This window comes from Antrostomus carolinensis, unplaced genomic scaffold (assembly GCF_000700745.2).
Source record: "Antrostomus carolinensis isolate BGI_N321 unplaced genomic scaffold, ASM70074v2 scaffold41634, whole genome shotgun sequence".
Lineage (NCBI taxonomy): Eukaryota > Metazoa > Chordata > Aves > Caprimulgiformes > Caprimulgidae > Antrostomus > Antrostomus carolinensis.
In genome coordinates this window covers 58,938-73,321 of record NW_010310954.1, presented here as the reverse complement: position 1 = coordinate 73,321, position 14,384 = coordinate 58,938, and positions in this window count along the sequence as shown.

The window sequence follows — 14,384 nt, the reverse complement described above, 5'->3', positions numbered from 1 at the left end:
AGAGAACTGATGAGACTCTTACAGAGGAATTCGGTTTGTCTAAAGATCTGTAAGAGTAGAATTTAAATACTTTTCACTTCTGACAAACTGAGCTGGGGAAAGCCCTTGAAATTCTTCGGAATTAATGATCTTTTAAGACCTTGGGTAGGGGGGGTCTGATTTTGCTTGTTACAAATAGCTACATCAGCCATTCATTTCCACATATTTAGACTCAGTGCAGGATGTCTCAGCTAATAAATAATACCATCAACTTTCACCAGGGCTTGACTGTAGACAAATGAGATTTTCAGCACTTGTATCAGTTTACTGTGCTTTTAGTGTGTTGTTTCCTGTTTCCCCACAGCCAAGTGGCAAGTTCCATACTTAGATATGCCTGTGAGTTATTTATTTATTTACACACACATGTTCAGGTCGCAGGTTTTTTATTTGGATGCATACATTCAATCCCTTGCATTCCATTTCTCTCCCATTCCTGCATTTGCTCCCCACAACAGGAGGTGAACTTGCAGAGGACCTAAGCACTGTTCATCCTTGATGAGTTCACTGGGAACTGACAATGTTCAGCACCTCTGAAAACCTAGGATACAGGTACTTAGGTATCCGCAAGGCTTTAACTCAGGGAAGCCATAAGGCATCAGTTTGTAGCTGGCTGTGCTTAACACCAGTTTGTAGTTGTCTGACAAAAAACCTTTGAAAACTTGAGTCTAGAGATGGACCACTACATGAGATTTCTAACACAGGTCTAGCCAGAACAAACAGTGGCATACAGGTTAGAGCTCCATGTAGAGAGGAGCTGTTCTCTAGACTCTGAGGACTAGATCTCTTAGATAGCAATGGGAGATTAGAGCAACAGAGCAGGTTTCAGCATCTCCAGCACAGACCTATTAACTTCAGGTGAGATTCATCTTGCTCAGGTTCCTAATTTAGGAATCTTATTTGAAAATTACATTCTTGCCTGGATTAATTCAAGTTATATTCAATGTTTCACTTTTCAAAACCTATGATGATTTGATGGCAGTTACGTAACTATGTAAGCAACATGCTGGGTTACCCTTAGGGAACCCTGATTAGAGCTTCTTACTGACTCCGTTGTTAAATCCAAAGGATTCAAAACATCAAGGTGCCAATATACAACTACATCGTAACACAGGCACAACAATGCTTTGAGAATGTCAAAACTAAATGCATGCTTTTAAGTAAGAGAGAGCTGTAAGTTTAGAAAAACATATATAGAGAGAAAACACTTAAGCAGAAACATTAGAAGTTCATTTTGAGTTCTTGATAATCACCATCCTAAATGACAATGATTTTGTAAACTGATCAGACAATTAATGATGGTAAATTTTTTCCTCAACTCTTGGCACTTTTTCTTTTATTTCCTTATTCACCTAAGCACTTAAATAGTGCTTTATGCTAGCCTGTATGTTATTTTTCTCTGCTCTCTTATTACTACTCTCAATATTCTTTTTTGCTGCTGAACAAACTGCATATAGTCACACTAGCTGATTGCTCTTAGCTGCTGGTATTTTATTTTTGCAGTGCAATTGCAGTGCAATACCCTCCTAGAAGGTACCAGGTACTACAGACAATTCAGCTGCCTTCCCAACTACAATAATATGCTTGAGCCAGCGGAAACAAGTGATGCAATGCAAGCTGTGTTCTTCCCAAGGGTGGAGAGCATCCCCCAGCCAGACTCTCAGCTTGTTTCTTCCCAAGGAGAACAACTTGCAAGGTCACTTTTGAACTCTTACTTCCCATGGGGTGGCCACAGTCCACCCAGCAGAGCTAAGTGAAAAGAAAATTAACCTCTGAACTATCTTTGCTCATATACAGAGTACATGAACTAGCAAACAGCAATACAGAACACTAATTAATTGCAGCTTCACTTGCAAGGATTGAAAGATTCTCCTAAATAATCTAAAAAGGTACATGAGTAGTACTGAACTCTTGTGACTTTATTTGGAAGCTTAAATTAGACGGTAGCACACCGATGCATGTCATATGTATTCCCAAATGCATGAGCCTCCATTATTTTTTTAATGTTTCTATAAGAGTTGCTGGTGATTCCCATCCAAACCTATCATTCACAAATTGGTTTAACTGGGAGAAAAATAACACCATCTAAATATACTATAACTTCTATACTTTTTGCTTTTTAAAGCATTGTGGAAATAGAGAACACTAGAATACATTAATTAGTGTAGCAAAGGATTTGACAGGATTAGTATTATAACAATTCTTTAGTTATTAATCAAGCTTCTTCATATGACCATCGCTGTCTGACATTTGTTACGTTTGTTATTCTGATGTATACAAATAGCATTTTTTTATTAAGATTCTCTTCTCTAAGCAGCCAAAATATGTATCTCTGAGGTGGCCCCTAATGGGATTTGAACTTTTAGCAGTTTTTCAAAATAATGAGGATTTTAATAATAGATTACATAAATAGAAGTCAATCTGTATTTCCAATATATAACTAGATATGAGCAGAAAAGCATTTAAAAGAAGGCATAGAAGTAAATAGTTTGAACTCTTGCAAAATGTTTAACATCTCGCAACTCTCATCAAGACTTAATATCCAAGTACACCTCTTTACCTGTTCACTCCCATTCTCAATCTGTTTCATAATTCAGTGCACCAGATAATATTTTCTTGTCATGACCATCCCAGTTCAGCTGACTCTGGCTTGAAGTCTCTTTCTGTGGCAGCCCAACCCATTCTCCAGACCAAAGAATGGTAATAAGCAACTAGACTAATTCTTAAAGGTCAAATCAATGTTCTTTCTAATCTTTACAAACATTACTTGCTCCTAACATAGAACAAAACACTTCATTACTAGCCTTTTGCAATTAAATCAAGATTCTTACCTAAGAGCCTAACGAACCTCAAAAATTTTTCTTCTTCCTTAAATGCACACACACAAATATGAAAAAATATTCCAAACCAGAATACATCACTGCAGTAGAAACAGACATGAGAATACATGAACAACAGATGCCAGTTATTCTGTACTACCAAAAGGTTCTCAGATTGAACATGGTCTGGAATAGTCTGCAGGGAGACTTTTATACCACCTACAAAACAACACTGGTGCAAGATTTGCTAGCATCTTTCGAGCAGATAAACAGCTTCTGCCATGTTATAAAGGGCCATGCTTGGGGTGACTTGGACTGGATTGGACTGAAATTGTGCAGCTACTATACACAATAAAAATAACAACCTCTTCTTGCATAGTGTAATATGACCTACTTAAAATTTAGTCTTTATGCCCATGGCATTATATAGCATCTACAGGAATTATGAACTGAAGGTCAGGCCTTCCAATAGGTGACATCTGTTGTCCCAGTGATGTGTTCCACAACAAGTAAGGGCATAACACTAAAGAAAACATGTGACATTGGTAAAGAAAAACAAACAACAACAACAAAAAAACACGTGAGGGAGAAAAGACATCAAATTTTTTGGAGCAAGGCAGAACAAATGTTTAACTGAAAAGCTTCAGGTCCAGCTGGGAGAAGGCCAAGACTAATTTAACCTTTGGTCAAATGGTTGGGAGTTAGCTAGTTTCCTTTTTCCTCTTACATCACTCCCAGAGATTTCGACAAAAATAATATGGCCCTGATTACACGACATTACAGGCTCTCATAATGCACTGGGGAGGATAGTGTTGAAACCCCTTGGAGACAAATTAATCCCAGCAAAGCAACAGCTGTAAGATTGCTATAAACAGGGAAAACAACTACAGTGTTTGCATCATGCACTTATATGATTTTAGTATAACTTATTAAGGGGATTAGATTATAGGATTTTTTTTAACAGGTCTGACAGCCTTTTAGCATAATGAAAATATCAGTTGTTGGGTTGCATGTAGTTGCTATTAAGACATTTAACCACTCAGTGAATTCTTTTAAAAAGCTAAAGCAGATCCAGGTACAAGATGATTTATCTTGCTTTCAGAAAACGTATGCAGTCAGAGAATACATGATCTACAAGGTTTTTTTAAATATGCTGGAACGGATCACCACTTCTGTCACCGTCTGCCTCATAACAGCCCCTGTGACTGATCAGGTGTCAAGCACCTGCTCAGCCTGCCTGCCCTGCTGACTCCGAGCCCCCCGCGCCCTGGTACACTCTTCCAGGAACTGCCGTGAGGAGCCCCTGGGGGCCTAGCTCAGAAAGCTGCTGTAGCGTTTGTACTTTAAAAAAAAAAAAAAAATCCTAGTCGAAGAAAACACAACCCTCCTGTCCCCTGCTTTCCAGTTGCTCTATGTACACGTCCCTGTTCTAGTGCTCTTACCAGTGTTGATGTGGTATCAAACACATGCTGTCCTGCCCTGCTGTAAAACCGCTCTGGTGGTAGCCCACACGCTTGTGTTGGAGAAAGACAAACTGACCTGACGGCAGGTTCCAGTTTAAGGCCCTTCTCTGTAACCACTCCAGCACCCAACGCACACACTCCTCCCAGGTTTCGGCAGCCCATGCCCACAGTGCTGCCAGCAGGCCAAGGGCGCAGCGCAGTCACCTGCACCTCTCCTCGCAGAGGCCCTCCTCTGCCGTGGCACAGCCACGCCCTCAGGCCACACGTGCTCCCGCCTCACTAACGGGCCTCCAGAGAGCAGCAAAATGGCATTTCAGTTGGGCCAGATTGCAAAGGGTGGGCTTAACCCTCACCACGTTCCTCACCCACCCACCCCTCCTGCTCCCAGAGCACTGCATCAAACCCCAAGTGTGAGCCCCACGCACCAGGGCAATGGTACCAGGCGGGACAGGAAGGATGCAGGATGGGTGAAAGGCAAGTTTACCTGGGCCGGCTCTGGGTTTACCTGGGCTGGCTCTGGACACAGCCAGCAGATGAAGAGAAGCGCTGCAAGGCCACCCTGGCTGGGGTGGGGAGCAGGGGAAGAGCCAGGCCGACCCTTCCCCGCAGCTGTGCAAAGGGAACAGCCCATGGAGTAAAGGGGAGCGGGGCAGCCCCTCACTGCGGGGCGGGGGGAGGAACCTTCTGGAACCTTCAGGGCCACCCCACCTTAGAGCTCACCAGCTGCAGCAGCCTCATTGTCAGCTGCACCGCTACCTGTCCTTGCCCCCCAGCCATGGTGGTGGAAGTTCCTGGCATAGCCCTGCCCGCCTTCCATTGCTTCCATGGCCTGGCCCGGGGCACCTGCTGCACAGCAGCTCTTGCTCATGCCGCTGCACCATACCCATACGGGAAAAGTTACAACAAACTAGTGCTTTCTTGTGATAAAGCAGCAAAAACTACCTCCCTAAGTTTATAGCAGCCAGTGGAAAGCTATGCAGTAAGTGAGAAATGCAGAGATGTCTACATGTGCTATGAGGACAGATTATTTTTCCAAACTGAGAAAAATATGCTCATATGGAGGAGTATTTTTAGGTGCTTTGTGTTGCTACTTTGAGAACAGGAGCTGGTTGTCTTTTATTTTCCCTTACTTGCTTTGGATTACATTTCTGCTTTCCAGTTTGGAGAATTAAAGATAGATGTTCATGGTAACTGTGAAATACAACAATACATTAGTTTTTAAGAACTGTTTTTATATATGGTAAGCTTAATTTTATCAGATTAAATTTAACTTTTGGTTGCCATTTGTAACGCTTCATTTAATAGATTGCAGCTAATAATGTCATGACTATAACAGTATATAATATCACAAATGTTGTGAAATTTAGTGTATATTACAACTTACAAATTTAATGAAAGGCATAAAGCAGTTTCACGAAAATTCACATCGCTTTTGAATAAACACCATTTTTCACTTAAAATTATTCAGGTGAGACAAGATATGACTGGATAGGCTGTTATCTCACCATACATGTTTACCCATTTTGAATGTATACTTCATGAAAACGTATGGATTTCAGGACTGATTTTAGGAATGCATTAGAGGAACTATACCTTGGCAAATGCTGAATCATTACATTATTTGCAATCCACAGGGGTTTAGAAAACATACTTTCTTCTTAGAGAAATTTTAACATAATAAAATGTGCAAACTTAATTAATAAAACCAGCGAAAGTTTGCACACTGTGTTAAAAGCCCAACAATACCCACAAACTTAAAAACTATGAACGCATATGCCTCTGGCTGCGCAGTCTTCACTGCTGGTTTGGGCTGGGCTGCTGCCCAGCCGAGTGCCAGAGATCAGAGATTTTTCCTGACAGCTCAGGCAGGTTCCTATACCCCACAGCTTCCAATAGTCTCTGCTGCATTGGAGGGGGCAGAGGAGGCTGCAGGGAGGCATGTGGAGCACCCTGCCTCCACGATACCCAAGAGGTGTCCAGCTCTGGAGAAGACAAAGACTTCTGAAAGAGTATGTTATCTGTTGCTGTGGAATTCTCATTCACATGGTTCACAAAGTCATGGCACTGGTCCACCATGAAATCAGAAAGATGGAGGGTGATTTGAGGCCATGGACACTGCGATGTGTGTAGTGAACATGTATGTAGGTGTCTGCTGTGCCTTGCTGGGAATGGGAGTCTGGCAGTCAGGTGCTGCCCAGGGGCCATCATCAGTGGCCTAGCAGGCAGGGTCTTCCTATATTTAGTAAGGACAGGAAAGTGAGCCTGTTGGAGGGGACATGTTGTTTACAGGAGGTCAGATAAGCAATGATGTGTGTTCTGGTGGAGAGCATTGCTGTCACTTCTTAAGAGATGCAAAGTATGTCTCAAAGACAAGAGTCTCCACAGCTATGCAAGGTATGCTTTGATGTTATTCCTCCAAATGATCTTTCAAGATCTACTGAATTGGAGAGACATCTCTACATATGGTGGAAGAAACAATAAGAAGATCTGTCAAGTAACAAGGCTGTAATACAGCGCTTTCCTTGAAATGTAATTGTTCTGCTTCTATGCAAAATATACACAAGTCTGCTGGGAAATAAACAAGGTTTTGCAAGGATTATTCCAAACCTAGAAAGGAAGAATGCTCTTGCTTCATGGATGCCTTATTAACTCGATATATTTTCAAGTATTTTCTAAATAAATTTACAGTGTATTTAAAGTGTATGGCCCGTGCCAGGAAAAAAAGGTCAAAAAAATCTAAATATGAGCAATACTATAACAATATGCATCTAGGAACTACATATATGCCTTGTAGAGTTTTGCCCTTTTTCAGTCCTATATTATGAGAGCTGTAATCTCAAGCAGACACTAAGTAAATGAGACACACTCATTTAAATGCGGCTCACAGTGCAATAATGACAGCTTTTTTGGGCTGAAACTGACCCTAGTACTGTGCTACTGTGAAGGGCATGATCTTGGCTATCCATCAGCATCTAAACAAATAAGTACCATTTGATCAGCTTGCTCTAAAATGGCAAGTAAAGAGACTGGCCTGTTGTGGTAAAGGAATAAGGTAAAGGAATGCAGAATAGTAGCAAGGAAACTACTAAAATAACCTGCACCATAACAGGCAGTCTACACAAATGTCAACCCACACTAACACTGCTCTGAAAAGTCACATTTTCAAACAAGACACTAGAATGTGCACAGTGTCCCACCCATTAGCCTGCAAAAATAATTACTTGAAGAAAAACAGGGATCAGATCCCATGGCACTCATGGCCAAAAAAAGTCAGCACATGGATCAATTCTGAACACCATGTAGAAAGGCTAGTTTCAGCTGAGAGGTGAAAGTTACAAAAGCTGAAGAGAGGTATCCATGGAAAGCAGCAGCTTCCAGCTTCCACTGAGTCCAGCTCCACATGGAGTTGCCCTACCACTCATCACCTGGCCCGTCTGGAAATCAACAGGAGCTGGAAGTGCTGCCTTGCCAGAAGAAAGGTGTTGCGATTGGCTCTGATCTACTTCCATACTTTACCTCTAACTTTAGAAGGAAATACCCAGTCTCACACCGGACATGAAAATAGGGTACTGACCACTCATAAAATGTTGCTGTCCCCAGAAGCATGACACATTGTCAAACTAGTCCCTCAGACTGGTGGAGTAATTTTGGTAAAGTTGCTCATTAAAAATATTGGGACCACACTTTTCCAGTAATTGCATAAAGAAACTTATTTAGAGGATAGCCTGGCAAGGGGAAACTAATCAACACAGTCTATTTAGAGGACCAATGAGATTAAAATTTGTAGCACTGTTATATTTCTGCCTTACTAATAATGACAATATAGAAAAAAATCCCTTCCTAGGAGTGACTAGTCAAGATCCACTGGGTGAAGGAAGGGGGAGATAACTGAGGTTGCTCTCCTGAGTCTCTGCAGTAAAAGCCCTTTGTATTATCCTGCTTTTAATAGAACATTCTAAACATTTAAAAATAACATATTATAAAAGTCAGCATCCAGCCTCAGTGCATATAAATGCACACACATGTATATAGGCATATTACTGAAAGATATATTTTTTACGTAACCTCTGAATACGAGAGCCATGCTGGTAGGCAAACTTCTCAAATATCTTCTATTTCATGGTACACTTTTATTGTGGGAAGTTATTGACATCAGAAAGGAAGAATAATGAAACTGAGGTCACAGAGTTATTTACACTGGCGGGTGGATCCCACAGCATTCCTGTATGATTCGATTGTTTTGATGACCCTCTTTTTGGGATTCTGTCACACATTACATCTGATATTTGGATCTTGGTAAGTTGAAAGGGACACCGAGAGGTTTGTTTGGTTACTGTTACCAGTGAGTTAACACAAGGTTAAAAAGCCTGTTGCTGTTCAAGGCAGTGGCACAATTCCCAATGACTTCAGGAAGTTTCCAAATTCCCTGCCCCAAAGTGCTAAGCCAAAGAGAAGAAGGAGCCGTGTAGATACTAAGCTGAGCAAGGGACACCCAGAGAACACCAAGGGAACACTCAGAGAAATCTGATTAAATTATTGAGATGGAAAAGGAGAAAGAATAGTCAGCAGTATACAGATTCCTTTAAAAGGAAAGCTTTATTTTGAATTTTGCCTTTTAAAGGGAAATTTGGGAATTATTGCCTGAAAGGCTTTTGTTTAGAGTTGGAAACTGACAGTCCACCGCTACAGAAACTAATAAAAGAAAGAGAGCACAAAAAGCCATGTTCAGATCATAAGCAGAAATCTCATAAATGCTCCAGTCCTAAGATGAGCCTTCCCTCTGTTTTCAGACCTTTACTGTAAAGCTGTTAACCTTCACAGATACTGTACCACATTCTGGCCAGCAGCAATTAAAAATACAGGCCACAGTGATTGGAAAAAACAGACTAGTGACACATTAGCAACAAGGACGTGTAAGTATGGCTGTGAATAACATGGCTCTGATCCTAGTGCAGAAGCTAAGAGCTTCATTACATTTAATTACTTCCGGCTTTAAATCAAGGCCTGTTTCAAAATGAGGGTGGCTGCTATTAAACTAAATTACTTTCCCCTCAAGCTCGTATGGAAAAGTACAGTACCAAAGGAAGACAGCTTCTATTAAAAGCAATATGGTAAAGGTGCTGCTGCCAATCTAGAGATGGTTTGTAACTGGGAGCAGCTCATAAATGAACTTTTATATATCTGTCTTTAATGCTTTATGAGGGAGAAACTTTTGTATTTGGCTTGGTTCCCTTCTGCCTGTTTCTTTTTGCTGCTCATTGTGCCACTCTAAACTGCTATATAACCACCCTTCCTAATGCAGAAGTTACACATCAGCACACTGGTTCTTTTTCCTGTGGGTTTCCCCTCTCACAGGGTGAGTATAAGGAGTGACGGTACAATACTCAGCAACACGAGACTTCCCAGAAACAGAGTGTACTCTGAGATGTGGGCAGGTTTGGATCACCGTGTGTTTGAGCACAGATTTCAAACATAAACACATTACGTGGTAGAAGAAACCTTCTCCCACAAAGGTCACAATACTTGCACACTGGACCTACCCAGATGACAGGCCTAATTAGTACTGATTAAAACAGCAGTAAGAAGCAAAACACCAGCAACAGCCCTCGATAAAATACTGTGCTGTGGGATACCCCGGATTATTAAGTGGACAAACTGAAATGAAAATGAAGGATGGGTTACTCAAATCAAACCAAATACAAACTGAACGAGAATTTACCCAAATCTTCTGACAGGTTTTTTTAATCCCTGTTGTGTTTCTGGCTCTCACTCATATTCAGCATCTGCTCTCTGTCCTTGATCACTATCCGAATATTTGTTCCATGCACTTAATTTCATTCTCTTTCATTTTACAGACTGAATGGTTCATTTGTTCATTCTTTGATTTGCCCTCACATTTTCTCAGCTTTTCATCTCTTTCTGCTTTTTTTTCCCTGTCTCCTAGCTTTATTGTCTCTTTCTCTCTCTTTTTCAGACTTAGCCTATACAGCCCTAAATTTCCCTTCCCTATTTCCCTGTTGCCTTCCTGTCACCATTTGTTTTCTATCACCCTGCTTTTCTGCTAGCTGATGTTGGAAATATTTCAGGAATTTCTAATTCACAGTGCCATGAGAACTGTTATCTTTGCATTTTCACTAGTGAAAGTGCTCTCGCACGGTGAGGACGATGAAGCCTGGGACAGTGAGGCTTCGATGGACTCTTCCCTAAGCCCACTTTGCCTCCAGAGTGGTACGCTCCAGTGTGGAATGTGCGAGAGGAAGCTGGGTCCGTGGGGAGTGTGCAGGCTGGGGGCAGGGAATGTGTATTGAGAAACCTCAAATTCCACACAACAGAAATGAGTACAGGAGAAACTGAAATACAAGAAAGAAGCAGGATGAGGGACCAGCTGGAGAAGGGTTGGGGGGGAGAGCAGGAAAAAAAATACACCCACCACCACCACCGCACCCTAGCCCTCAAGTTTTTCTTCTGTGCAGGTGCAGATGAGCAGTGGTACCAGCCCTTGCTAATATTCACTTCCTCCGAGTAGTAATACTAAGAAAGCCTCAGACCTCAATCTATCCATTATTTCTTTCCCTGAGCAGGGTTAGGGGTCACTTTTAAAATAACAACTGCAAACGAAAGGCAATTACATGGAATAAAAAATGATCAGTGACCAAAAGAACCAACCAACGCACGGACTGCTGGTGACCTGACATTGTAGTATGACAATATGCCAACTCAAAGTCACCACAGAGAGAAAAATAAATAAATGGGTGACTGTATTCCAGTATCTAGAGATGTCTCAGGAAAAGGCCATCAAAGGTTAAACCACCTACTTCGTTATTGCTTCTGCTGCTCCCGCTATTGTTATTTGTATTCTGGTATCACCAAGAGGCCTCAATCAAGATTGAGGCCGTTGTGTCAGGCACAAGCTAAATATGCACAGGAAGAGAAAGTTCCTGTTTTAAACACTTAAAGTTTAATGGATAAGATGAGCAAGGAGTTGGGGAAAAACAGAGATAAAGAGAAGTGAAATTACTCAATCTGAGTCACAGCCGGTCAGTCAGAGAGCTCCTATCCTACGTTTTATAGCTGCAAGGAGTTGAATAGGACGAAACTGGGAATAGTGTGTATACTGTCATGCTTATGGTTTAGAAATATAAGAATGCCACAGGCTTTTCCATTCACTGTAATGGAAGCCTCCTCTGTATACGCAGACAAAAGTTCATGTTCACTGTTTGCTAGGTTGGTCCTTCACATGCTCACCATACTGTCTCACCATGATAAACATACATGGTACTCATTACCACTTACAGACCATGTCTAGATGGTGATGAGGGAAAATTCAGGTAATAGAGAATATCTTTGTCTTGTGTAGTTCTCTTCCTTCTTCCATTCAGTTTCTGCACTGGCTTTAATTAAGCTCTCACAGTCTCAAGAGCTGCCAGAACTGTCACACTGTTTAAAAAAGGTGACCTCAATCACCAGGTAGGACTCAAGAGCTCCTTGGACTCTGAGGTCATCTGTGCTTCAACTCCACATTCTCCAAACATTACTGCAAACAGTTTGCTAAAATGCTACCCTCAAGTGCGTACAAGTTCGTTAGCTCATCATAGGTCTTCCAGCTAAACTTGTGCATGTAAATCTCATTTATGCATGTTTTATTAACCACTTTCCAATACAGATGCAAAAAAGTTGCTATGCAGATGAAATTCAAACAGTAAAGTAAGTTAGTAGCTAGTAAAGGGAAGCCACATGTCTTCCAACAGCATTGCCAAACAGCTGCAGCATAACATAACGCTCAAAAACAGTGCTTTAAAATCTCCAGAAACATTTTATTGAAGTGCTACAACCTGCTAATGTAAGATAGTGCAGAGATGTCTCAAGCTGCTAATTGCAGACTACAGACATACCAGGATAGGGCTCACGGAAGAAGTACCACCTATCACCACCATCTACATTTTTCAGAACTTCAGACCTTAAAAAAATGCAGAATCACCCCAGTGCTAGTCCAGTAGCAGCAGCTATTCCCAGGACTTCAGGATGGATGCACTGTGGCTGGTAACTCTGCAACACACTCATAAGATAATTAACCATAAGATTTGTTCATACTGGGTCAACAGGAGAGATGGCTCTCCATTAAACTGAGAAGCATTGAAAAGACTTTCAGCATGATTCACTACTATCAAACAACAATTTCCCCCAAATAATAGAGTAAGCAAAAGAATGTCTGTAATGATTACCTTTACCTACTAAAAAGGCTTTTCCTTGTAATGATCACAGAGAAGTACCCCCGAGCTGACCAGCTGCCAGTGCCAGTCATGCAGTCTTCCAAGCACCATGTCAGCTCCAGGCAGAAGACCTGTGGCTATGGCAGAGAACCCAGAGAACCTTTGTCCTCGTGGTTTCCCATCAAGTCCTATTAACTATTAGCAATGACTGACATTTACTGCAGCATAGTTTGACTGCTGTCTTCAAAGCATAAACTAAAGTAGCATGTTTATCAAAAGTTGCTGAACAGTTAAATATGGCAAATTGGAAATGAAACAAAGAGCTACAAAACCCTGACACAGGGAATGGGGAGAGTTTTCTGAAACTGTGACAGAAACAAGCCAGGGGAGGTACTTCTGTTCAGTATGCCTCTCTCAGAATGATGCATTCCTGAGCACCTATTTCAAATTATTTGGGTCCAACCTATAAAGATGAAAAAGCAGTAATACCCAGCAGAAAACACTAGGACAAGACAGAGTAGGTTAAATACTGTGGTCTATTTAAAGCACTTGGAAAAGAGAGGGGGCCCTTTATTCTCAGTAGTCCTCAGAGATGTCACCATAAAATCCCTTAAGGAGAATGATTAGATTCAAGGTACTTAATAAGCCTTTTCTCAGGTTCTGTTCCAAATATTTTAACTTCATTTGTAGTTATTATGCACTGGTGGCCTCAGGATGCAAAAAATAGAGAGGGAAAGTTAAGAAAGGAGTCAGATATGAATCAAAATACTTCATCATTACTTTCTAAGCTTTTGAAAAAATGAAACGACTCTTGTAAATATCAGAACAGAACTGCTACTTCAGATAGTGTTCAAAATATCACATAACTAAAGCAGATGTGGACACACCAGACAAATGGAAACTTACAGAAAAGTATCTGTGGTTTATTGATCACAAACTGAGTAAGAGTCAGCTATGTCAAGCTGTTGCAAAAAAATGTAAATACAAGATTGCAGAAACAGAAGCACAAGCAAGAAGAAACGTTTACAGAGTACAGTTACAGGTTGGAGATGGTGAAGAGAAAATAATGAGGCTAACCAGTGATTCTGAAAGCATGATCACAGAAAGACTCAATGAACTAGAAGCATACAGGCCAGTGAAAACACTTTACAAAATGATTAGGGGGTGGGAAGATTAGGAATGGTAACAAACTCTGAACATGTAAAAGGCCATTCAAAAAGGACTGGAAGAGTGTAACCTCCACAAATTTAAACTGTGGCAATGGAAATTCAGATTAGGCATTAGGAAAAATCCTTCTGATGTTAAAATATTATACTGGACTAGATCACCTGAAAAACTGTGATGTCTTCGTCACTGGACATCTTTAAGAATAGTTAAACAAATACCTGTTGGGAATGACTGAGGCAGACTGCACTGCTCCTTTGGGCAAGCAGATAGACTAGATGTTTGTTCAGCATAATGATTTTTCACATTTTTCATTATAATTGCTCAGTTATCTGGTATGTCTTACATAGAACTCCCTTCTCTGGACAAGGAAACAACTCTAGACTTCTGGTAACGCTCACATTCAAATCCCCCAGTTGCCAGATGTTCAAATTAGAGAATGGGTTTGGAAGAGCAAAAAAGAGAAGTTATTGACATGTCTTGAATGGTAATCTGGAGTCTAAAAAACAGAAAATCAATTCAACAGTGAAGGACAGATTACATTTGGGGGTGTCCTCAAATCACAGCCAAATTTTCTGTGCAACTGACACAATTTTGAAATAGTGAGGCCACCTTCATGTTAGCTCAGGTATTATCTCCTTTCGTGTTGCCTGATGCAAAATTACTCTTGACTTTTCCTGTGGAGAAGAGAG